Source organism: Amblyomma mixtum, chromosome 4 (genome assembly GCF_055824585.1).
Source record: "Amblyomma mixtum isolate Tamu chromosome 4, ASM5582458v1, whole genome shotgun sequence".
In the NCBI taxonomy this organism is placed as follows: Eukaryota; Metazoa; Arthropoda; class Arachnida; order Ixodida; family Ixodidae; genus Amblyomma; species Amblyomma mixtum.
The window spans coordinates 115,525,832-115,552,002 of record NC_143015.1 but is presented as its reverse complement, the minus strand read 5'-3'; the positions used below and the strand labels follow the sequence as shown (position 1 = coordinate 115,552,002).

At 48.8% G+C, this 26,171-nt stretch overlaps 1 protein-coding gene across 2 annotated transcripts in view; it reads left to right on the top strand.

Moving 5' to 3' along the window:
• LOC149347988 (receptor-type guanylate cyclase Gyc76C-like) overlaps nt 1–26,171 on the top strand; it is a 321,612-nt gene that overhangs the window by 34,464 nt on the left and 260,977 nt on the right. The gene's annotated exons all lie outside the window — the stretch shown is intronic.

The following is a 26,171-nucleotide window of genomic DNA, read 5'->3' as shown; positions in this document are numbered from 1 at the left end:
GATTAAGAGAATGCGTGCCGCGGGTTGGCCGGACGAGGCCGATTTAATTATTTTCCAACGAACGGGTCCGTATATTTCCCTCCCTTCCCCTAATTACACAGCGCGCGAACGAGCTAGCGTGCACGTACTCCGCGTCTTACGTTGTTTCAGTGGCCGGCGAATGCGAAGCTGCGGCGCTTGTAAACCGTCTGCCAACCGCCGTACGGGCGCGCCGCCCGCGGCGCTTCGGGCAATTAACGCGCGCCGCCAAACGGCGAAGCGGCAGGTCGCGCCGCTCAGAGCTGGAAAAGCAGCTTGCCTACACTTACGTGCTGGCCTGTACGCGTTGTAGTCTTTGCCGCTACTTTTCGCCCTTTCCACCGCGCCCCAGCCGTGTCATTGTCGACGCCTTGTCAGCGTGTCAAGCGGCTGTATGAAAACGCGTTAACGGTCGTTTTATGGGATCCTCCTCCCCTGCCATCTTGCACGAATGCGGCGACGATGTGTCGCTGGTTGGTGTGTTGTCGGAACCGGCGCGTTAGGCACGCGTGACCTATATTTTACACCCTCCCTCCCCCCCGCCTCGTGTGCAGCCATTTTCTCCGCCAGGTTTGTAACTGCTTAACGCTGGCGGCTTAATGTGCGCCGTTTTGTTGGGGCACTTGGCAAGGTGCGAGTTGTTCGTGGAGGGCTGGATCTCAGGGGGATGTATGGTACCGTGGTTGCTTGTTTAAACAAACTTTCGCTCTGAATGTCTTCTTGATGTTTTCTTTTTATTTATTTTTTTTCTCGTGAGGAGGAGGCCAGTATTAGGTGCCCAGCCATCGGGATACAGTTACAGCGCAGCTTAGTTCCTCATAACCTTATTCCTTGTCACCTGTTGAAAGCACGGAGGAGATGAATTTTATGAGTTTCACAATGACGTCACATATCAGAAATGCTGCCAAAAATGTTTGGAAGATGGAAATCTTCGAAACATCTGGAATATTTGGAAGTTCACGCTTCGTCCAGTGTAGTCGGTCGTTGCAATTATCGCAACGGCACGTCGCACGATGCAAACATAAAACCACACACTGTAAACAGGAAGGATTAAAAAGGGATTCAGCTGTCCTCTATCATGCTCGCTTCTATAAAGGGGAGTACACTAGAGGATAGCTTAATTCCTTTTTAATCCCATATAGGCGTATTCCTGTTTAGAGTGGAGCAACTCAGTCACATTCGCGCCCGCTCAAGCTGACAGGAGCGTCGTGCAAAAAGGCAGGACGCAGTAAGGAAAGTTCAGCCAGCTATTTGGACGTGCAGATTTAGCGCTACCTGCGGTCGACAATAGTGCCGCTTGCTTGTTTATTTACAGATAAATAAATAAATAAATAAATACATTACCACGACAGTGCCGTACCATTAGGAGGCGGGGCGTGCTGAAATGCTGGACGAAAGGACCCTATCGCGTGTTCTTGTGAAAACGTTGTGGTTTTCAGGTCGCGTACAATGCTAAAAATAGCTAGCAGGGTCGTCATTACAAGGTTCTCGCTGCCGCTACCATAGGTACTATAAGTTCTATTATTTTGTTCCGCACTTCAACGAATACTTTCTGTATAAAAACAGACACACTTTACCCAGTTCGGAGGAGCTGCAGTTCCAATTTCCGAATGTAGGAGCGTAGTTGGACGCCTGCTACCATCATCATCATCATCAGCCTGACTACGCCCACTGCAGGGCGAAGGCCTCTCCCATGTCTCTCCAATTAACCCTGTCCTTCGCCAGTTGCGGCCACCGTATCCCCGCAAACTTCTTAATCTCAGCCGTCCACCTAACTTTCTGACGCCCCCTGCCACGCTTGCCTTCTCTTGGAATCCACTCCGTTACCCTTAAGGACCACAAGTTATCTTGCCTTCGCATTACATGCCCTGCCCAAGCCCACTTCTTCCTCTTGATTTCGATTTTGATGCTACCAGGCGCTGAGTAGTAGACTTTTTACCTCTCGCGCTGACGCAGGTAGGTGATGATATACGGATTTCGCAGTGTGACTGGGAGGGAGGGGGGTGGGGGGGCGTCATTGACTTCCACTGCCACTCCTTGCAGACCTGGCAAACAGTAAAAGTACGGGAGCTGAGTGTTGTCCAAAACGTGATTGAAGCTCTGGAACACTCGCGTTTCGCCTTGCGTGCGACATGTCCTGCTTTACTAAAGAGTTCGGGGCGACCTCGTGTCGTAACGCTACGCGTTAGCGAAAAACAAGAAGCATTACTGACGGAAAAGTGTGATCGACGACCAAGCCGAGATGGAGACTCATGTCTACCGGGGATCTCGTATACGAGTTCCTGTTTCTCAATAAGTTTTGATTAAGGTTGCGGGGAAACCAGATATTGCAATGCAGGACTTTGGTGGATGAAGCTTCAGTCATTGATCATCTCGGGAATGTGATGAGTTTTTTTTTTTCTTTGTCAGTGCATTTTCGTTTTCTTGCTGTTTCAAAGTTGATAATTCTTGGTTGGGTCTCGACTTCAGGCGTTATGCAGAAACTCCGGATAACCTCCCTGCCTTTCCTCTTCTACATCCTCCTCCGTGTTGAACAAGTTTTAAAACCCATTTCCGCATTTGGGGTCGTTCCACCAAGTCCCTTGCGAGCCAGTGGTTTTGAAAATTACATCCGCCTAAGTTTCTTCCGTTCAAGGTTTTTATTGTCGCTTTTCGGTTACATTCGAGATTGTATTTTCTAAACTTTGTTGCGAACGAACTTCGAGATATTGAGGTAAAAGTGCGCGGCACTTAGCTGACTCGAGAAGCAACGAGAATCCCTCTTTCAATTGCTTATCTGTTACTTGAAGAAAAATTTTTACGAAGAAATGCAGTTTTTCTCGAATCTGTTCTCACTGTTTTTCATTTCTTTTTTAATTTCACGAGGTACCCGCGGACTTCAAGCAGGAATTGCCAGTTTCTTCATTAAGCTTCAAAAGAAGGCCAGGGGCACACGGAATTTCGGAAGTAATTAAGCAGGACACGCTCCGGCAATATACTTCCTAAATCTTCGCGTATGCGCATTTCATTCGTGTTACTTAATGTAATTACAGCCGTCGGAAGCAAACGTTCGGACAGCTCTAATTAAAGTCGGGACCTTTCTTCAATTATTCTCGTTCCATCGTCGTACCTCGGCTAGTATTTATCTTGGCCGACAGTACAAGCAGCGGGCAGCCAATTACTCCGCGAATTCCCAAACGCCGAGGTGACCTAGCTAGGCCTCGTTCGAGTGGGCACGCTTCCTGACTTTAATGCACGCAGCGCAAAGAAAAAGCCAAAAAAGACAAATACGAAACGCAACAAGTCGTCGAGTGACAACTTGTTTTTGCACATTTGGCTGTCTCCGAGTTTCCTACTATATATAGCCGAAGGCCGAGCAATAAACATGCGGCGTCAGGTGCAAAGATAAAAGGAGCCATGTCTAACCTCCGGTTATTTTAAAACAGGAAAGCATGTACCACTTGATAGTCGGCGCCTATGTCTTATGTCGACTTCGGTTTTAATGCTTTCGTGGCTTGCTTGGCACCTGTGCCGGTTCGGAAGGATATTATGCAGCCCTTAGACCTCCCCATGCGCCGTGTGTGCGTGTGTTTGTATTATACTCTGGCTCCTTCTGGTTGGCCGCCGATGTGAACCAGCTGGCGGCGGTACTCTCACCACAGCCTATTCGGCAGCGCTGGCGGGCAGACATACCTCTTCGGCGGGCGCCGACAGCGTCGCGTCCGTATGTTGCGGGTGCGCCGGAGCTAAACGCCTGTCTTCGCTGCCAGTGGCAGGGCTGATGCGCTGCCAGCGTGTTTTAAATGCGCATACGCGATGCCAGGCAGCGGGACGGTAAACACGACGCCTCTGTAGAGGTCGACGGTGCGCGCACTTGCATTGCAGATGACAGCCGTCGCCGCCGGAGGTCGCCCTGGGTGGCGGTGCTGATAGTTGCGGCGGTTCAGTCTGGGCTCCCCAAGGTGTGCTAACCGAGAGGCATCTCTGAAGGCGGCCAGAAGGGAGTGTGGGAACGCTTTTCACGGCGCCCCACTTCCGGCTCCAAAACGTGGCCGTTTCCTTCACGTGGGCTACATATCTGATACGTCGGACCAGGAACTGCGAGAGGCGTGGCTGTCAGTGTAATACCCTCCAGCAGCAACTAACATCAAAATGCGAAATAGAGCAGACGGTTGAGAAGCCTACATTCGAATTTCGAAAAAAAGGTCTTTTTTTTTGGTTCTCTGGCCGTCGTCAAAGCAGAAGTGTCTTTGCCGCTGGAGGTCGCCCTGAGCGGCGCTGCTGGTAGTTTCGGTGGTTCAGTCTGAGCTCCTCTAGGTGGGCTGACCGTGAGGTATCGCTGAAGTCCGCAGAATAGAGTGAGGGAACGCTCTTAACGGCGCCCCACTTCCGGCGCCTAAACGTGGCCTTTTCCGCCACCGCGGGCCATATCGCGGATACGTGGGACCGGGAATTGCGAGAGCAACTACGATCCGAAGAGCAGATCAAACTGTGATAGAGAGTATACATTCGAATGTATAAACAGTGTTTTTCTTCTGCACGCTGGCCACTCTTGGTGTGTGTGTCGTCAAAGCAGGAGTCGCCTTTCGGTAGATTCGCTCGGCCGTTTCAGGGATAGTGGAATGTTCTCGCTTAAGAAGGTATGTGCTCGAAGTTTTACGGTCTAGGTACTGCGGCACACAAGCTCAGGCAAATGAAGCAGACTGAGTGGAGTGTGTTTTGACAGGATGGTGGACATAGAAGGATGGAAGGAAGAGGGGTAGGTAGCTTGTCTGGGCACGACAGTAGTGGTGTACGCTGCATTTCAAAAGATGCCGGTGCCATGACAGTCGCCGAGTCGTAGCGTTGCCGTCGTTTTTTTTAAAGCGAAAGCTTTACTACTTGCACTTTCAGCCTTTGCCGTGGCGCGGCAGTGCCACCATTGACCTTTAGTTGACATCTGTTTGACGTCATGTGTGACATCACGCCGAAGAGAAGGGCGACCGACTCGCGCCGTCGCAAGCCGCGGCGGTGCCACCACCGGCGCCTAACTCCTGCGCTCTCCGCTAGGAGCGCGATTGTGGCGTTACGCTGAAGAGATTAGGCTCGACTCACGTCGCTAGAAAGCAGTAGCTGTGCCAACCACCAGCGGCTTAACATTGCTTCGCGATCTCGCGCCGTCCGTGTGCGACGGCGGTGCACATGAACGGCGGCCTCACTGGACTGGATTGTACTGGACTGGATTGGATTGGATTATAATAGATTAGATTAGATTACATTAGGTTACATTGGATTGGATTGTATAACAGATGCATCGCCACAAGTCTAACCACAAGCACCACCACCAGCTACACTACCAGCTGAACCATGGCGTAGGTACGGATATTGCTTTCGCAATTACCGGGATTAACCAAGCTAAGCCACAGCGAATTTTTTTCACACGTCCTCTTTTAGACGTCCTTGAAAGTAATACGAATGTCATTTTTCACTAGTAGTCTAAATACAAATAAGGCTTGCCCGTGTCTTTTGATGCCTGTAGTTGTCGCGTCGGCAGAATTGTCTAGTATCGACGGTGCCCATTATTTCTTAACCTCTACAGATCTGTTGATGCCTTAATAAGGTTCTTTACTACTACTACTACCTGGGAGTTTTGGGATAACATCTTGTAGCTTTCTTCCCTTGCACAAGCTCATCACGTTCATAGCCGTCGCGGGCTGATTTTCACATGACGCTGATGCTTCGTTTGATTTCTTAAAAACCTGTCCTCATTGATGTCTTGCACAGGTAGTTTTTCGCTAGCGCATTGACTTTTCTAGTTGTTTGCTTTCTCTCGTCAGTGTCAGTGACCTGTAAACCGTGCCTTTGTAAGTACCGCTGTTGCTTGAATCTATGGACTATTATGTCGCCCCTGCAACAGATCTTGGTCCGCAAGAGTTTTTGATAGTGCGGCAAGAATCGACATGTTTCTGTCTGGGTTGGGACATTACCGTGCTGGTATCTGAGCGACTTTGTGACGCGACAAGCCTCATGTGTCTTATTTAATACGGGGTTCAAGCTTACTGAGTTCAGAGAAAAGGTGCAAAATGATGATACAGCAGAGAAGACAACAAATAAGCTGAACATATTAGGCAAGTTCCAAGTGCCATTGACCTTTAGCTGGTGCGCGATGTCATCTAAACGCATCGCGATGCGGAAACCCCGGGGAATCTGCTCCTATATATATAGGCTTTAGGTGTTAGGGCGTGAAAGCGAATTCCTTGCGTGCTTGCAGCATTTTCGTTCGGAATGCTGTGCTTCGAGGATTGACGCGCGTTGCTTAGAGCCCTTTCGGAACTGTTGAGCTGTTGTGTAACGAAACATCATTGTGTTAAGGCGGCTCAGGAATTCGTCGCTTTTTTTTCTTGCTTTCTTTTTGTCTTCTAGAAAATGAATGTTTATATCGCGCTGAAGTTTTATAAGCTGTGTCAATATACTCGCCACTTGCATCGTCTCAGAATAAAGATTTGCGCTATGCTATATGAGCGGGCAGTAAAGAGGATTATATGCATTCTGCGGGGACGATATGCCCGCATAATTCCGCTAGGAAACTTCTGGATTGAACTCATAGCGTATAGTCAAGTGGAAGTGCAATAAGTTTTGCAGCCCTTAGAATTTGCGGTGTCTGTAATAAATAGTACGCAGTCAGTGAGTCGGTCGATAGAACAATCAATCAATCAATCAATCAATCAATCAATCAATCAATCAATCAATCAATCAATCAATCAATCAATCAATCAATCAGGGTGTTGTTGCGACATGAAGTGTGCCAAAACTGCCAGGGTCACCAGCTTCTCTGAGAGAACGGGATCCAGATTGGCTGGCCGGGCTACATGCTTGTGGAAGTAGATGCTTCCATGAGTTCAATCAATCAATCAATCAATCAATCAATCAATCAATCAATCAATCAATCAATCAATCAATCAATCAATCAATCAACCAACCAATCAGGGCGGGTTTGCTATATGAAGTGTGCCAAAACTACCAGGGTCACCGCTTCTCTGAGAGAACGGGATCTAGATTGGCTGGCCGGGCCACATGCTTGTGGAAGTAGATGCTTCCATGAGTTCAATCAATCAATCAATCAATCAATCAATCAATCAATCAATCAATCAATCAATCGTTGTTGCGAACAGCCGCCCCGCGAACTGCATTTAGTAATATTAATACCTGTGGCACCCATTAACCGCTGCTGATAAACCATGGAACTGACGCTTCTACGCCTCTAACGCTGCTTTAAAAAAAAAAAAAACACTTTCCAGACGGCAGTTGCAAGACCGCAGTTCCTATCCGTTGCTCTCCCATCTAGCTGCCTTATAATATATATAAGCCACTACTGTTGCGAACCACTCGAGGTCTGCTTGGCGCGTTTGGGGACCTAATTTCGCGCTTGTAACCTTTCTCGCCGTCTCTCGCTCTTTGCTCATCATTGCGTTTTTTCTGCTTGCCTCAATTGCCTGGCGCTCGATTTTTTCTCGTCTCCTTTCGACGCTGTTAACGCTTCCTGTTTTCTTTGTCTCGCTTCCCCGTCGCCTTCGCGCCAGCCATCTTCTTAACGCCCCCCCCCCCCCCCCTCCCCCCCGTCGTTCTCCTGCCATGGTCCATAAATTTGTCTCGTCCCCTTCATTACCATCAAAACTGCCGCCGCCATCGTCAAGACGATGACTGCGGAGAAAGGGGGGGGGGGGGGGGGAGGGAAGGGTGAGGTCTGTACGGCCGACGATGCGAGGAAAAGAAGAAACAAACAAAATAAAGCGGCTTGAGAAAAGTCAGCCAGGGGCTGCGAAAAAGCGCGCCGTTCGCTCTGGAGTCCGGAGGCTTTGCCAGCGAAGATGGCAGCGGTAACGGGCGTGGGGACGCGTAAATAGCTGCGACGAAAACCGCCACCGTGTGGTGGCTGCTGTCGCCCCTCTGGGCCTGTTTGGAGAGCGGGTTGAAAAGAAGGGGTGAACGGGCGTACCGTGTTGACGCGGGCATAGCGGGCTAGGTACCGGAACTGTAGTCGTATGCAACAAGAGCGTAGCGGATTTTCCCGGTCAAAGGACCCCCTTCAAGCCAATGGCGTCGGCAGAGTCTCATGACCCCGCTAGCGTGACACTGCAGGGAGAGGGTCCATCCCCTTTCATCCGTCACTCCCTGCATTGTCACGCTAGCTGGGTCATGAGAATCGGCGGACGCCATTGACTGGAGGGAGGTCTTTTGACGGGGAAAAGCCACTTCCTTCTTGAGTTATATCCGACTACAGGCTGTCGGTGGTTAGTTCTACGGTAGCTGCTTGGGAGCACTTCTCGAGCGAGGGGGGGAGGAGGGGGGGGTCGCAGGCCATCTGTCCTGAGAGAACTGATCCAGATTGGCTGGCCGGACCATGTGTTCAGGGGAGTGGGTGCTTCTAAGAGGTCATGCGATCAAAATGGGCCACATGTTTACGTATAGATCGGCCTCGAGGTGGGTCACCCAGTCGAGTGGGTGACGCAGCTATTTCTGGCTGCTCTTCATCATTCCCGGAGAGGAGAAAAGTGCGAGGCGTTTGTTTATTTTTTTCGTTGCTAATCGCCCCCCCCCCCCCCCCCCCCCCCCCCTTCCGCCGCTACTTTCGCGCCAAGTTGTTGTGGTCGCCGTGAGAATGAGGTGACGTGATCATGTAGCGGGCTCGTATGATCCTTCTTAGATAAACGGTTCGTGCGACCCACTTAATGGGTCACATATCTGACCCCGTTGCACATTCATGATTCCCCTTGAACTCTCTTATTGACGGTGACTCCGCGTAGGTAAGAACTTCAACCTCTTAGTCTTCCAGACCATTGAACTGGAGAAAGGAAGAGAGAGAGAGAACATATTTTATTGCAAATAACCGCAGGGTGTCGGGCTAATCTAGGTGCAGGGCCACCACGGCTAGGTGATCATCCAGCAGGTGCGATGTTGGAGCTCGCTGAGGGGAAGCGGGAGGGGGAGGGGGGGGGGGTTGGGGAGGTTTGGGAAGAGGGGATTTTCAATGGCAGCAGGCGAAGGAAATGGAATTGAGAACACCTACGGACACATTAACCGTAATTAGAGCCTTAGCTGCTCAGTCGCGGCGCGGGTAATTATATGCCGCCATTTACTGTATCACTCTAAAGACAAATACTCCTATATGGGAGTAAAAAAGCGGGTAAGCTGTCCTCTAGAGCACTCCGTTTTATAGACGCGGGTGCTATAGAGGAGAGCTTAGTGCATTTTTACTCCTTTTGCCGTTTTTAGTGTACGGCCGGTTCCGGCTCCGGTTTCTGCTCCGAAGAGAGTTTATAGAAAATCATCGTGCAGGATGGGATCTCAAGGCCTCTTGAAGCTCAGAAATCTGTGACCCGTATCGAACGCCCCTGTGACGTGAACGGGACTGTCCGTGACGTCAGCAGTCTTCGCTGAGCTTTTCAGAGCTCCTGCGTCTCTCTGAAAGCTTCTACGCTCTAAACACGAATAGGCCTATTCGTGTGGGAGTAAAAATGTGGGAGAAAAAAGCAGTAAGTCGTCCTCTATTGCACTCTTTTTTAAAAAAAGATGTCTAGGCTTAGCTTGGTTAAGCCAAGAATGCGTTGCATATTCCGCGGTCTTTTTGCGCGAGGTATTGCTTGGCAGCTTTTCCTCCGTGACGTATGGATGGATGGATAGGAGCGCCCCCTTTGAAACGGGGCGGCGGCAACCGCCACCATGCTCAGGCGTCCTTTTTTTCCTTTTTGTTTTTGCTTTTTTTCATTATTTTTTCACGTGGTTTGGTGACGTCACGTCAGCACGTGACATGACGTCACCAAACCACGTGACGTCACGTCACGTGGTTTGGTGGCTGCCCGGCCGCGCCCAAGGGCTGAACTGAGTGATTGCAATATGCTACGCATAAAAGGGAGTGCTCTAGAGGACAACTGTATGCCCTTTTTACTCTTTTCTGTTTACAGTGTACCTCGCGGATCCGCGGTTCGAAACAACTAAGACGGCTGGGGCGCGTTAAATTCGCGTCAATGCGGTACTCACGGCCAACCGTGTGTGTCAGAGCGTGGGCCCACATTTTGCGTGAGGTAGGAGCGCGTAGTACGCATCGTGTTTACACGAAGCGGGGGTCTTTTCTTTTGCTGCGTCTCCACGGAGGCTGCGGCGGCGGCATTAGGCCGATGATTTACGGCGGATTTGGCGCGGTGGGCGCGCGCTTACATGTGGGGCGCGCGGGATACTAACTTCGCACGCTACGACGCGTCTCCTTCCGCCAGCTTTCTTTAACGTCGTGCGGAGAAGCCATTTATAAGGGTGCCTCCTTCACGTTCTTCTCTTCGTTATATGCTGTCCGCCTGGGGAATTGACTTTGGGAGCGCGTTGGTTTCGTGAAGTAGTGTTTTATAGTGCGAAATCACTATTGGCCTCGTATACCCGAAAATGCCGGTGTGTGGCGAGGCCTCCGAAATTAGTCACGTGATGCTCAAAGTGGCGGGAAATGGCGAGAAATAAACGAGTCTTCGAGTGGGCGTTACCTTGGGGAACCAGAAAAAAAAATTGCCTGAAGGCTTAGCGTGGTTAAGCTTGGCTGATTGCGAAAGCAGTAACACCTGGCTGCGCTTGGTTCTGCTGGTAGTTTCGTGTCTCGAATTCACGCGTAGCAGACTCGAACTCGCCAACTCTTATCTCTTGTTCTTCACGTCGCTGAGCCACGATGTAACCGTCTCGAATGACCACAATGCTCTGCTCTTTCTTCTCGGCTGTATACTGCAATCTACTTTTAGCAAGCCGCTCTTCTTTCTGCTCCGGCTATAGTGAACTATTCTAGTTCACTATAGCTCCGGCGTTTCTTCCGCACGGCGTTTTCTTCTCTTGTGATTATATCGCTCCGCACTGCTCATAGATTCTTCTTCGGCATTAAGTAAAATTAATTAAACGGATTAATTGAAACATTTAAATTACTTAAATAATTAAAGTAATTAATTACATTCATTAAATCAAATATTTTAATGAATTAATTATTGGCCCGCCTCACGCGGCGGGCCGTGGAGGCCGTCACGTGGTACCCGCAGCGCCGAGCGAAGGAACGACTCCGGCCGAAGAGACGAGTTGGGGCCCCTGCTCTCCTCTGGTCGTGACGTCACGCTGTCACGTGGTCGTGCGCCGCAGCTGCGCCGGAGCGAAGGAACGACCTCCACCGACGGCAGAAAAGTGCTAGCAGTATTGCTTTCGCAATAGAAACAAAATTTGCCAGGACACTATGGCAACTAAAGTGTTGAGAGGCGAAAGCCGAGGACACTATGCCGTGACAACTTCCGGTGGATGTGACGTCACACCGTTCCCTTGGCTATATCGATACCCAAATTGTGCATCTTTCGGGGATCTTAAGTGTTAATTACGCTTAATTACACATTTTTACATGTAATCTGACACAGATCTGACGTTTTTCCGGCCATTCTGTGACAATTGGCACTATGCCGTGACGACTTCCGGTGGATGTAACGCCACACCGTTCCCGTGGCTATATCGACGTCCGTGCTATTTCAACGCAACTTCGACAGTTTATAGGGCTTTTACATTACAGGAGCTCTTCGGCAGTTCAACCGGTTGTGCATCGCCTGAAATCCACGTTCCTCATGGAACCTTTATGGATATTTTGTGTATCCTAGCGTAGCACGCTGCCTGTCTGTGTTCCCAGCGTCGTCATCCTATCTTTCCCTTTCCTCATTCCGTTCCCTATAGAGCAGTGAAGCTAACCGGCCTTATGTTTGGTTAACACCCCTGCTTTTACTACTCCCGTTTCCCCTCTGTCTCTCACAACACTAAATCACCGGCTATCGACTTCATTCCATCGTATTACCTGCCTTCGAATCTTTTTCAGCATTCCGAAAATTCAGGGGGACACTTTGTTGACCTAAAGTGCGGTGAGGCGAAAGCCTTTAGCGCGATGTTGCTGCTTGTGTCACTGATGTGTGGTTAAGATGTTAATTAAGTGCACAATTGTTTGTGAATCTTAAATGCTGGAGACACTGGAGGGCGTTTGGGAGGCATCCGTCTGATTCGACGCCTTTCTGCAAACTCTCTGCAGCGTCCTAGACAAGGAGAACTACATATGCGTTGGCAGGAAGTAGCGTAGCCATTAGCACGCTCGGCTGCGGAACGGAAGGATGGTGGTTGGAATCCCATCGTGTACAAATGTTTTTTTCCAGTCTGACTAGAAAAGCGTGTCACCTCTGCTGATAACCTTCTCTCGACAGCGATAAGGCATTAAAGGCTTTCGCCTTTATAGAAATTCGGTTAGTGTCGCGGCGGTGGTCTAGTGGTTTGAGCGTTCGCCTCGCACACTCGAGGTATGGGGTTCGATCCCCGGCCCCTCCGCACACCCACCGGTTTTACACTGGCTGCGAGCCTTCACCTCACCTGGTGCTTGGCTTCCGCAGGGTGCCGAGACACCGGATCTCTGTCTGTACATCCGACTCGGTGCATACGGAACTCGCGAGCCCTTTCGTTCTTCGGCCTTGCGCCGTTGAAAACGAGTCAGCTGTCATTCATTCCGGCGGTTCTTGAACTGCCGGCTTGTACACGCTAAACAGGAATACACCTATATGGGAATAAAATAGGTTTGGTTTGGTTTGGTTTGGTTTTGTGGGGTTTAACGTCCCAAAGCGACTTAGGCTATGAGGGATGCCGTAGTGTAGGGCTCCGGAAATTTCGACCACCTGGGGTTCTTTTAACGTGCACTGACATCGCACAGTACACGGGCCTCTAGAATTTCTCCTCCAAAGAAATTCTAGGAATAAACTGTCCACTCGCAGACTCCCTTTTATAAAAGGGAGTTAGCTACAGGTCAGCTTACTCCCTCTTTACACCTTTTGTTTGGAGTGTAGCTACGTATGCAGAGCTCGTGGCTTTTTATTTTATGTTTATTTGTTTATTTATTTAATTCTTTATTTCGGACAACAATACATGGTCTCCGCGGGGAGAGGCTAAAGGAGACTAAGATGTCTCCTGACGAGGCCTAACACCAGCATTACACGTTGGTTCAGATGGTACAGACTGACATATCAGTGAACAGTGGCACATCAAACACAGCGGGACAGGAACCCAACATAAGCAATTACGCAAGCACTGGTCAAGCAGAAAATAATGCTGAAGAAGTCCCCGCCGCGGTGGCTCTGTGGTTACGGCTCTCGGCTGCTGACCCGAAGGACGCGGGTTCGAACCCGACCGCGGCGACTGAACTTTGATGAAGGCGAAATTCTGGAGGCCCGTGTGCTGTGCGATGTCAGTGCACGTAAGGTGGTCGAAATTTCTGGAGCCCTTCACTACGGCGTCCCTCATAGCCTCAGTTGCTTCGGGACGTTAAACCCCAATAAACCAATAAACCAAACCAATACTGAAGAAGTCATCAACAATGAGCGATAGTAATTGGAGTAGGAAAGAAAAACACATTCGCACAGAACAAAACAGAAACAGTACAGATCAGTAGAAGTAAGAATGAATGCAGCAAGTATGCATAACAAAATTTCACTCGGGGGTGTTCAAAAGATGGCTCATTTTCTTCTTGAATTGGTGAATGGTGACACTCTCCTGAGCACGAGCAATTAATGTTGGACATGTGTTGCATAAAAATGTTATTTGATGATCTGTAGTCTGGGTGCCATAATTAGTGCGAGGCCTAGAACCAATGAAAGAAATTGTGCGCAAGTTATGCGCGATTTCTCTATTGAAATGAAAACGAAAAAGATTCGAAGTCATGTTTTATTTTTTGATGGATTAGGAGGGCTAAGTGGTGCTTGTAGCATAGAAAAAACCGTAACACCATACAAGACGTAATATGGCATTAGTGCTACCAGGATATCTACCCAAAATGCGCAAGGCTCTTTTCTGTGGAGGGAACAACCTGTCCGAGTCAGTTTTATTACATGTTCCACACACTAAGCGACTATGCACAATATGAGAATGTATAAGAGAAAAATATAACTTTTTTTACATGGAATGGAAGAAGATAACGAAGTCGTTGAATTAACCCAACTGATCTTGATATTCGTATCTGCAGGCTGTTGAAGTGATCGGTCCAGCCCAAGTCACTGCGGAACATGTCATACGTTCGCCATGGTTTGAGCGTTGTTGTGTCGACTCCGTCTTAGGCGCGAGTCTGGGCCAAATTTAACATCGCTTCACGGCGACTTCGCCCGCGCTACTTGCCCGAGCACCCTTTCGTGAGAAAAATGGCTCCTCCGTTTAAGTTTCGGCCAAGAAAGGTGGCGGCCCAGGTGGTCTAGCTGGCTGGCTGGCTCGTTTTTTTTTTTCGCCCGGCGTTTTTCGGGCGTGTCCCGCTGACACCCTGGAGCGGCGTCAATCTTTTTTTTCTTTTTATTCTCGAGCCTGTCACTCTTCGAGTACCGGCGGCAGGCTCAAAGCGCCGTCGGCGCGACGGTTTGAACGGGCGCCAGCGTTTCCTTCTCGCAATGTCAAGGTTCGTCGTTTCAACCGCTGCTCGACACGGAACAGGCGTCTGTGCCCAGATGCGTATCGGCGTCTTGAAGCGACAAAGTCCTACGTCTTGTCAAATCGGCGAGAACGGAGTATTGTTCTCTTCGGTGTCCCTTTAAACTTAGCACAGAGAAATGTGTATACAGGGTGTTTCACTTAACTTGAACCAAGGATATATATAAAAAAAAACATGCCCAGGCTTAGCTTGGTTAAGCCAAGAATGCGTTGCATATTGCGCGGTCTTTTTGCGCGAGGTATTGTTTGGCGGCGCTCCATTTTCTCAGCAGCTTTTCCTCCGTGACGTATGGATGGATGGATAGGAGCGCCCCCTTCTAAACGGGGCGGTGGCAACCGCCACCATGCTCAGCCGTCTTTTTTTCTGTTCTTTTGTTCTTTTTTTGTTTTTTTCTGTTTGTTTTTGTTATTTTCTCTTCTTTTTTTCTGTTTGTTTTTGTTATTTTCTCTTCTTTTTTTTTCTTGTTTACTGTGTTTGCAATTCTCACCAAGAATCGCCATCATCTTTACCTACGGTTTTTCCTCCGGCTGTCGTGACGTCACGTCACGTGGTTTGGTGGCTGCCCGGCCCCGCCCAAGGGCTGAACTGAGTGATTGCAATATGCTACGCATAAAAGCGGTAAACCGCAGCCCGCTGAAACCAACGATACATTAAAAAGGGTTAAATGTCGGGCAAGTGGGTGTTCAGACTTCACAGGCATATTATTTCGGCTTGACAGTGCGTCAGCACTTTCCGCAGCGGCGCGGCGGCCGTTCACTTCGCCACGGTCAGCGGACACGCTCCGTTTGCTCGAAGCGCCGTTGGGAGCGCTGCAATTTGGTAGCGCACGAGCGTAGTCACGTGGTACTTTTTCATATTTCGCGGGCTTTCTTTAGATGCCGGAAAAAAGGACCCCGTAGGAGATACGCTGCTATAATAAACTGGATCGGTTGTTTATAAACCTGCTCTACAACCTACAACGTAAGGGTGTTGACCCTAGAAGAATATTTGAAAATTGGCATAAGTGAAACACCCTGTATGTGTTATCCCTGTCCCTCTATACAAACTCTTTAAACAGCAACGGGTGCCTAAAGGAAATTCCACTTCATTGATCTGGCTTCGCATTCCCTCGGCGCCCCGTGCATCTGATTACAGTGAGTGTTCCGTAGTCCTTAATTGGCCTCCGCTCATTAAAAGGGTCGTCCACTTCTAGACTGAACACGCGAGCGGCATGGCTGCGCTCTTGAGAGCCCCACTGTGTCCTTTGCAGGTGCGCGTCAAAGCGGAGTGGCTTGCGACGGGATGCACCATTTGCTTCGACGCTTGGCCGAGTCGGACGCAGTGGCCGTCCGAAGTGCGCAGCCACGCATCTCGCGTGTTCAAGCAAGGAGTGGGACACCCCGCACTTTTCAGATGCATTCACAACGGTCTCTGTCAATAGGCCTACTTGCTTTGAAATCCGAATTGCAGTTAATTGGAGAGACGTCAGAGAGGCCTGCACTGGCCGTAGTTAGGCTGATGATGACGATGTTCATGAGGATGAAATTGCTTTGGTGCACCCATTAATTATTCCCGCTAACAAATTTGGTCACGTTTCCGAGAGAATTTAGTTTCGTTCGCTTTACGCGTTAGTTCAATAAAACGGAGACTTGAGCTAGTTGGTGCATGTTTCTTGGAAAAAACAGCGCTAAGACAAAGGACAAGAAAAGAGGGCAACAGGACCGGCGCTGACTATCAACTGAAAGCTTTATTAGAAACAACACGCACTCCATCGACAACCAAGAGCGCATGGCGACACCAAACGCTACAATAATACATCACTCACCTGGATCAAGATACTTCAGTTCACAGTCATGAACTGTTACAGAGGGGGTGCTCACGCACGAGTCACTGTTTTTTTGGGTATGAAAGGCTTCACTGATTTCCCGTGTTAGTTTATCTTTGTGCTTGTACAGGATCCTAGTTTCACTAAAAATGGTGGCGCATGATTTTACAGAAGAGTCAGTTTGGTTATTCCGGGGACAGTTCCTGTAATGCAAGGCCAAGTTTGACGACGGAGCCCCTTTCAAAGAAGTGTTGTGGTCTCTTAAGCGGGTGTTCAAGCACCTTCCTGTTTGACCTATATAGGTCTTCCCGCACGTGAACGGCACTTGATACACAACCCCTTCAGCACAAGGGACAAACCTCAGGTCATGCTTAATCCGGCAACCTTTCTTTTTTTTGTTTTTCTTCGTTTCTTTTCCTCTTCCCTGGCCCTTCTATCTACAATGGCGCACAATTTGCCGAGCTTTTCGTTTGTATACCGTTCTGTCTGGAACGAAAGATTAGCTCGGTCACCTCCTAATCCCTTTTTTTCCGCTGCGCGATGTCGGGCCAACCATCATTTTCTGATGAAAATAAAACAGCCGATTGATTGATCAATGATTGATTGATTGATTGATTGATTGATTGATTGATTGATTGATTGAAGGTGCAAGCAACGCGCGTTTGCCTGCTTAACTTGCTCGATACGTATCCGCGACTGGTGTGTCGATAGGAGACCAAGCAATCTTGACGGTTTTCTCCTCGGAGAAGAGCTTAGTTCTCGTTTCCTTCGCTGAAAACGTGAGAGGGCATGCCCTGAATATAGTGTGGGAATTTCTCCGTAGTTATGCCATTGCAACCGGTAGATTACTCCGTTAGGTATAAATTTCTTTCGAAATTGTCTTTTTAGTTTTTCAATTCCTTTACAACCGCTTACAATATTAGTATTACAATATTTCCCGGCTTCTTCAGCCATATATGTAGTGCCGTTAGGCCTAACTGAGCACCGGTATTTCATTTCTTGTTTGGGTCTGCACCGAAAAATGGCCAATCCCTCGCCGAGGGGTGTGCTCCGTTTCAACAGAGGCCGGTAACAGCGACAACAGGAATTTCCGTGAAGATGGAGAAAAGGATGTGAAGGGAAGGGGGGCTGCCTCTTGAAACCCTGTGTGAGTCGCTGCATGATCCTGTCTTCAGGAAAAGAAAACAAAAACAAATATTGTTCCGCCTAAATCGTATACGTAGACCTCTAGGGAGCCAATTAGGTCCGCAAAGGGAAAAACACTGGCGCTTTTTTTTTATATTTTCTTAGACATGCTGGAAATTTTAATCAGCTGTATCTACATATGTCTAAATTTATGCTCCAAACTTTGTTCTTTATGACTTCATTACTGTTACTGCCACATCCACCGGAAGTCGTCCAGGATATATAGTGTCCTCGGCTTTCGCCTCTCAACACTTCAGTTGCCAAAGTGTCGCTGCAATTTTTAATTATCGCGCATGCTATAGGGAAGACGAAAAAGCAGCGGTACAAAGACTGCTAAATTCGTCTCCTATGCAAATGAATCGATTCTGGCTGTTGTATAATTCCCGAAAAAAAGCTTCCAATTCGCAATGTTTGCTCAGTTGCGTGCGCGGGTCCTGAAATGCGGGGCTAATCATTTCACAGAAGCCCCGAAATAAAGCCGCTCACACAGCGGCCCCGCGATTCTCCGCGCTCTGAGGCATGTAGGACAACCGGATAATACCTGCTCTCTTTCCCTCTCGCCTTCCTTCGGGGTAAGATGGCTGTCGACGAGGCGAAAGATGTGACGCAACAGCATCCCCAGAGAGAGAGAGAGTTATTGCGCAATTGCGCCAGCGCTTGCGTCCCGAAATAGAGATGCTGGGAATGAATGGTTTCACCCGGGACATTCTGCGCTCGGAGGTGCGAGCTCAGTTCTCTGGAGAAGAAAGCCTTCGGTGGGCGGGCTACACTGGCTTAGATGAAAGGAGCGCTGCTGCTGAATAAGGGCCTCTGAACAGCGGAGTATACACGGCTGTATGGACAGATTACCTCCGAGCTCAGTTTTTAAGTTTTCTTCTTTTTTTTTCCCCCACGGAGCAAGGTTTCTCTTATTCTCGCGTGAATCAACTGATGTAGAAGAACTTCTTGCTGGGCGAGTTGGTGCATAGCTTTCTTGGGATGGCGTTGCGCACGCGAAAAAACGTACACAGGAAGGAGCAGACGACAGAAAGAGCGCAAAAGGCGTTGCGCCCACGAACAAACATACACAGGAAGGAGCAGACGACAGAAAGAGCGCAAATGCTTGCGCTCCTTCTGTCGTCTGCTGCTTCCTGTGTATGTTTGTTCGTGTGCGCAACGCCATCCCAAGAAAGTGAATCAACTGTTAGCTTAGTTTTGCACCGCGCATTCAATGGAAACGCGCGTTTGCTGAACAATTTTCGTTCCCGAAACAGGTCTTGACGCGTGCTCGTGTCTGAACTGAAAGAGAAATTGGAAGTGTAATTGAAGAGTTTCTCGCAAACACAATAGTACCGGGCGTAGCGCGCGCGCGCGGTTTCGCCACTGTCGCTTTCGAAACGCTCGTTTGCATCGAATATTGGAGTGGAACACCTTTACGCGCCCTACCTGTTTCACCTTGGAAATCGTGCAGCACAGGTGCCTGTTTTAGGGTTCGCCGCAGTGCGTCGGTTTCGGCAAATGTTTTGAAGGCAGCAAGAAGTAAAGGAAGGAAGGAAGGAAGGAAGGAAGGAAGGAAGGAAGGAAGGAAGGAAGGAAGGAAGGAAGGAAGGAAGGGGTGCGCAAAGTTAGCCTCGGAGGATGCTCGAGAATCTCTCTAAATTAAGCTCAGCAGCGCCCCCCCCCCCTCCCCCCCCCACCATTCTTTCGGAAGTTCTCCTGTCGGGTGTGTACTTGTGTACTTGCGCTGCCGCTACCCCCTGTCACCCTGAAAAAAAAAAAAAATGTCGGCTAGGCTACGTTCCTGATATACAGTGTGTAACAACTTAGTTGGCACTGCAGAGAAAGTTCTGTAGCTGTGATCAGCAAATCCCGGTGCTATAGTGGTCTCAGCTGTTCTCGCGTTACGAAGACATGGAACTACTGGCCGCTATACTTTCGCTTTTCCAAACGGGGCCCGGGGCTGAGGGCTCCGTCCTTGTTTTGGTGCTTCTGCTTGCTTCTGCTTGCTTCTCCTTTTTTTTTTTTACGAACCAGTGCTGAATGGCGGACGCGAGCTGTTCACGAACCAATCTTCAGTGCGACGTGCATTCATAGTTCGCGGCGCCTGTTTCTATAGATGCAGCTCTGGCTCTCACTGTAGAGTTGACGAATAGTTTAGAACAGAAATTGGCTGCCGACCTAGTGGACTTGTAAAAAGAGTACTTGCATATAGTTTCTGATCTCTCTCCCCCCCTCCCTATCCTTCCTGGCTGTCCTCTCACCTCTTTCATTTCATTTCTCTAGCCTGCCTTCTATCCCTCTATATAAGCTGCCCCAGCTCAGGTGCTTCCCATAACGATGGCATGTGCCGGGGCTAGCAAAAATCTTTTCCTTCCTTTTATTATTATTTTACTTTTGAATAAAACTACTGCTACTTCTACTACTACTCCTACTTTTACTACTACTACTACTACTGCCCCGCCGCGGTGGCTCAGTGGTTACGGCGCTCGGCTGCTGACCCGAAAGACGCGGGTTCGATCCCGGCCGCGGCGGCTGAATTTCTTGAAGGCGAAATTCTAGAGGCCCGTGTGCTGTGCGATGTCAGTGCACGTTAAGAACACCAAGGTGGTCGAAATTTCCGGAGCCCTCCACTACGGCGTCTATCATAGCCTCAGTCGCTTTGAGACGTTAAACCCCAATAAACCAAACCAACTACTACTACTACTACTACTACTACTACTACTACTACTACTACTACTACTACTACTACTACTACTCGTTCGCAGTAGACGAAAGCATGAAATGCAATGCAGGAAAGCTTGGCTGCTGGGTGTGCCACCGCCTTGGCCCGTTTCTGTTCTACGTGCACATAAAAAAAACACGTATTGCATTAGAACGCATTAGAACACATAGCGTGAGGCGCTGCGTGAATGGCCGAGTTTTTTTAGCTGTCGGTTTACGAAGCTTCTCTGTTTGCTTCCGTTGTGGATCGAATTCAACTCGAGTCGCTCCGATGGGAAGTTTTTTTTTTTGCGTGAGTACCATTCAGGTTGGAAATCCCAGAGTGTCTTTTAAAGATTTTCGCTTCACGATTCCGCTTCAACTTCGCATTCAGTTTCTGCTTCTGTTAAGGCGTCAGCTTCCGACGGGGGATGTTCGCGCGAATTTCGCGAGAATCGGCGCTAAAAGCATTTCATGCTTACCGGTTCGAAAAGAAAAAGTAATAAAGAAAACGGAGTAATAAAACGACATATTGGAGCTGCAAAAAACGCTGCTGCAACTAAAACATGCCATGGCATAGAGGTGCGCTTACTTACGCGAAGAGAGCATAGCGTTCGGCTCAAAAAGGCAAATAAGTTTCGGACTCTTGAGGCGTCTGGTTGTTCCTCTATCCCTTACCTTGGGCCTCTCTGGAGGAGTGTCAATAAGGAGCGAAAAGAGGGGAGGCAGCAAATGCTTTTAAAGCAGTGCGTGCCATTAGGACCTCGACATCTCTCGTCAAGGGCGACCGCGCATGGATATGCGTGCGCGTCTTCAGGCGCCCGGCGCGGAACTCAGTTTACCTTTACTGAGAGGCGGCCTGAGCCCTTTATCGTCTGTCTGGACGGAGACGGAGGGTGGCCGTCTTTTCCGCGTTTCTTTCTTTCCTTCTTTCTTTCTCTCCTTCCTTTCTTTCTTTCTCTCCTTCTTTTTTCTTCTCTCCTTTTTTCTTTCTCTCCTTTTTTCTTTCATTCTCTTTTTCCTTTCTTTCTTGTTTTTCTTTCTTTCTTTCCTTCTTTCTTTCTTTCTTTCTTTCTTTCTTTCTTTCTTCCTTTTCATTTCTCTCTTTCTCTTCCTTTTCTCTTTCTGTTTTTTCTTCCTTTCTTACTTTTCTTACTCTCTGCCTTTCGTTCTTTCTTTCTTCCTTTCTTTCCCTTTCTTCCTTTCTTACTTTTCTTACTCTCTGCCTTTCTTTCTTTCTTTCTTTCTTTCTTTCTTTCTTTCTTTCTTTCTTTCTTTCTTTCTTTCTTTCTTTCTTTCTTTCTTTCTTTCTGTCTTTCTTTCTTTCTTTCTCTCTTTCTTTGAAACGTCGACACTAGAGTAAACAAGTATATTGCTGCTTCTATACTCCGTTTCATACATAGCACGCAACGCTGCGGAGGTGGCTGAAGTAGTGCGTCCGCGAAACTGGATTACTCCGCCACGTATCATTCGTTCTTCTCGAAACTCCGGTCATTGTTTGGACGAGAATACAAAGAGCGGTATAGAACGATGTAGTAGCATTGAAAATCACGGTCGAAGCTGTGAGGCGCTCAGTGTTAGGGCTCTGTGGTCGCAATTTTCGCGGAGTGTGAACTACTTTTTGGGCGCGGTTTGAGTAGGAGTGATTCGCCCTACCAACCGCGTATTGTACCGCTACGAGTACTGTTTGCAGCTCGAAATCTCAACGAGTCGCGGGACGAGAATGTGGCAAGAGGTAAAACGAAGTCCAGGAGGTGCAACTCACGGTACTTAAGATTTGTCGCTGTGAATTACGTTTGTGTTCGCTTTGGTTGTACGGCGAACTACTTTTTGCGTGCGGACTTAGCCTGCGCGAACAGGCGCGCTAGCTTTGGCAGCGTTAGCTGCTATGTATGAAACGGAGTATAGTTGACTGTAGTTCGTACCTTCCTTTCTTCCACTGACTGCACGCGGGGCTCCTGTTTGGCTTTGGCATCAAAAGGCGGCGGAGGCGCGGAGGTGTACAGCTCGTGGTTTTTTTTTGTTCTTTTTTCTTCGCCTCCTCTTTCGGTAATGCACCGCCGTGCATGGCGGAACGGGAGTCCCCTTGTGTGCGGAGGCACTTCATCTGGAAGGTCGAGCGGAGCTATTCATTACGTCTTTCCCACACGTATCTTTTTGTTTATTTTTTTCGCCCGGCTGTGATTGCGTCACAGTGATGCACGGTCGGTTCTCTCCGGCTGCAGCTGCGTATCGTTGGTTGCGAAACGGGGACGCTGAACTCTTTATTTACTCCTTTTTTCTTCGGCCCTATCGCCCTTTTTCTTGCTGTCTTTATATTTATTTCTTTTGTTCCCTTCTTTGTTGTGTGCTTCTTTTGTTTGTTTCCGTCTCCCCTTCCGTGAGTTTGTTTATGTATTTCCTGCCTTTTTCTTCGACTCTTCTGTCTTGTTTCATTTCCTTGTTCGCGTTGCAGTTGCCGAACTCCGAACACTTACACCCATATGGGAGTAAAAGGGAGTAATATGTCCTGTAGCACACTCCATTTTAGGGACTGGTTGAACACCGCCCACGTCCAGGAGTAAATTTCGACCACTGAGTTACACGGAATGCTTTCTGTTGGCAAAGGAGGCATGTTCCCATCTGAAAGCATGGTAACTTTGTGCCGTTAGCACCAAGCAGTGGAAGCAATTTTTTAAGCGCGGCACCGGAGGACTTCAAGTGAGTAATTAGAGGAGTTTAAAACCCCGGTTAAAATCAGGCATGGAGCCAAGAATTCTTGGGGGCGGGGCCCAAGGTATTTTTATTTAGAACACTGGCGAAGAAATTGCAAGGGTAGGGATCAGCTTGAGTTGAAGCTGGAGGGTGGCGGAGAGGGGTGGTTCTCGGACCCCCCCCTCCCCCCCCCCCCCCCCCCCCCCCCCCCCAGGACTCCCCCTACCGCCTTGGATACTTGCTCGGTTAAACTGTCGATAACTGCAAGAACTCCGCATGTTTTGAAGAGGGTTTCTGTTCCCGTTGCCATCCGCATGTGTTCCTTATGTTTTAAGGCATCAAAATCTACCCCGGGCCGTGCGCATCTTACTCTGCCCTGTTAAAGGGGCTGCGAAACACTGCTTGGGGGGATACCGGCTATACTTGAGGTGGGTTCTTTATGTCACACAGATGCTGACTTAAAAAAAATTACAGGAATCGTTTCACAGGAACGGGAGTTATTCAGTGAAGAAATTTGAAAATACAAGCAAAAAAAAAACGCTGCCCTCAACTCGATTTTGGCGGGGCTTCCCACTCCTATTTCGCTCTCCCAATGACGGCACTTGGCGCAACCAATCAAAACAGCCAGCCAGAGCACGACGCGGAAGTTTGTACTCCATGGTTGCCTGCTCTCTGTAACTCGTTCTTGCTGAGACTGGCAGCGTCGTTTCCATGCCAGAGCGCCCCTGGTGGTGTATTTTTATTTTACTTGCTTTGCAGGGCTTTTATCTAAGACAAACAAGTTGTTTTTGTTGATCTAATATAAAACGCAGACAGGTGACAAAATGTGTCCCTATTTATTCACACAATTTGCAGTATATTTACTGTTTGTCCGATCATCAAGCTCGCGCCAGGTGATGTCATATCCGCTGCTAAAAACCCGCCACTGTGTGGCGACACCATCAGAGCCATGAAGTTGTTTTTGGGAGGACATTAAAATATTAAAAAACGGAATGTACGCGGTATTACCGACGCTAATAGCACCATTATGACTCACTGTATGCAATCAACAGGCAAAACAGTTAACTAAGATTGTGTTTCTGGGCCCCTTTATGGGGGTGTGCTAGAGTACGGCTTACTTCCTTTTTTTAACTCTCCAATGGGGTAATTTTTGCTTAGAGTGCAGAGTGTCCAGCCACCTTTAAGTCAAACGAATTCGCCTGTTATTTTTTTTCTAATGGTTCGTAACATAAATCGCACGCTTCAAGGCATAAGTTATTTGGGCTATACTTATTGACGCAATGTCAAACCAGGTTCCAGGCGAGGTGACTTCACAGAAAGGACGGGTCAGCACCTCAGCAATTGAGGGTGCAACCCATGGGCGCGGACCGACGATGGCATGTCTATTTAGCGCACATTTCCAGAATACGGGCCCAATGACCTTACTTAGCTTACCGCTTGGAACTAGAGTCACTGGAAGCTTCAGTAACTTTACCGTAAACGCACACACCGGTCCACCTTTACTTCCTTACGGTCCCTTCTATGCTGTTGTACATTATGGTTGAGGTGTCCATCGAGAAGTGATACGGTTATCGCCGTTTTCCTTACAACGAATTGCCGCCGCCGCGATGGACCAGTGGTTATGGCGCTCGGCTGCTGAATCGAAAAATCAGGGCTCGATCCCGGCCGCGGCGGCTGAATTTCGATGGAGGCGAAATTCTAGAGGCCCGTGTATACTGTGCGATGTCAGTACAGGTTAATGAACCCCAGGTGGTCGAAATCTCCAGATCCCTTCACTACCGCGTCCCTCATAGCCTGAGTCGCTTTGGGACGTTAAACCTACATAAACTATAAACCTTATAAAACATTGTTTTTTAGCAACGGAAATGGCGCAGTAACTGTCTCGCATATCTAGGTGGACACCTGAACAGCGCCGTAAAGGAGGGGATAAAGGTGGGAGTGGGAGGAGAAAGAGAGAAGGAGTTGCCATAGTGGAGGACTCCGGAATAATTTCGACCACCTGTGAATCTTCTATGTGCACTGACATCGCACAACACACGGGCGCCACTTGCCTTTCGCCTCCATCGAAACACAGCCGCAGCGGTCGGGTTCGAACCCGGGTGCTCCGGCTCGGTAGACGAACGCCTTAACCACTGAGCCATCGCGGCAGGAAACCTACCAAATGTTTAAATTATTTAATAGGAAGTGAAGTTCGCTTTTCACTCCTCTTTAGCTTCTTTTATCGCCTCCCCCGTCTTGTGTTGGGTTGCCAACCTGTCACTGCATGGCTAACGATCCCGGCACCTCTTTCACTCTCTTTCTTCCCTCCTGTCTCTCTTGGGGCGTTTCAGGTGCCCCCAGTGAAGAGAGACGGTCACTGCACCTTCGTTTTCCTAAAAATCGGTTTTCATTTTAATTTTCTCCAGTCTTCGTACCGCAGATTTTAGTAGTTGCGATGCTTGCTTTACATGTCTCATTGAAATTAGCTGGCCTGGTAAAGTTGCGGCTAGAGTCGGCCGTACAGGGCCGAACTCAGAAGATAAATTCCGACGGATCGACTCACCCAACGCTCCGAAGGAAGGGGGACGATTAGTGCGTTGGCGCGATTGGCGTCTCGTAATGAGTGTCCAACTGCAATATATCGGCTGGGCATCGCCCACTCTCCTCGAACCCGGGGCACTGACTCGAGCCGGTCGTTTCGCGTCTCCGTGCACTGAGCTGCGTGTCTCTCTGTACGCGCCAGTGATTGCCCTTCGTCTATACGGCCTCTTTACAAAGTGACAGCCCGCGAAGGGTGTCCGGAGGACAACGCCCCGAGGCTGCAGGAGGAGTGGACGCCAAGGGTGCTCCGGACATCGCCGTTTCGAAGGAAATGTTGTTCGGGCGAGCGCGACTGGCATCAGTGTCTTGACCTTCTGCTGCCTCGTGTCTGGAGAAGCACGTGTGGGGAGAGAATGGCAGTTGCATTCCTTGAGCCACAATGGGTGCTGCCGAGAGCCAGTTGAACGCTCGTCTGTCGGAGGAAGCCCTTACAAAAATTTCCTTAGACAGTCTATGGACTATCCATAAACTTTTGTATACAGTCTGTAGACTTTCTATAGACAAATCCCATAGATTAGTCTATCGCAATACAAATACTATAGACAGTCTATAGACAACCATAGATACGCCTATACACTTTTAGTAGACTTTTTTTCTATTGGTGGTCTATGAACTATGAATAGACAAAACGAAATACAGTCGGAAGGCAACAGAGTCTATACGTCTATAAACAGTCTATAAACCATTTTCATAAGGGAGCGATACTTTGCGTGGTACATTAGTGGTTGGGGAATGTATGTTCAGCTG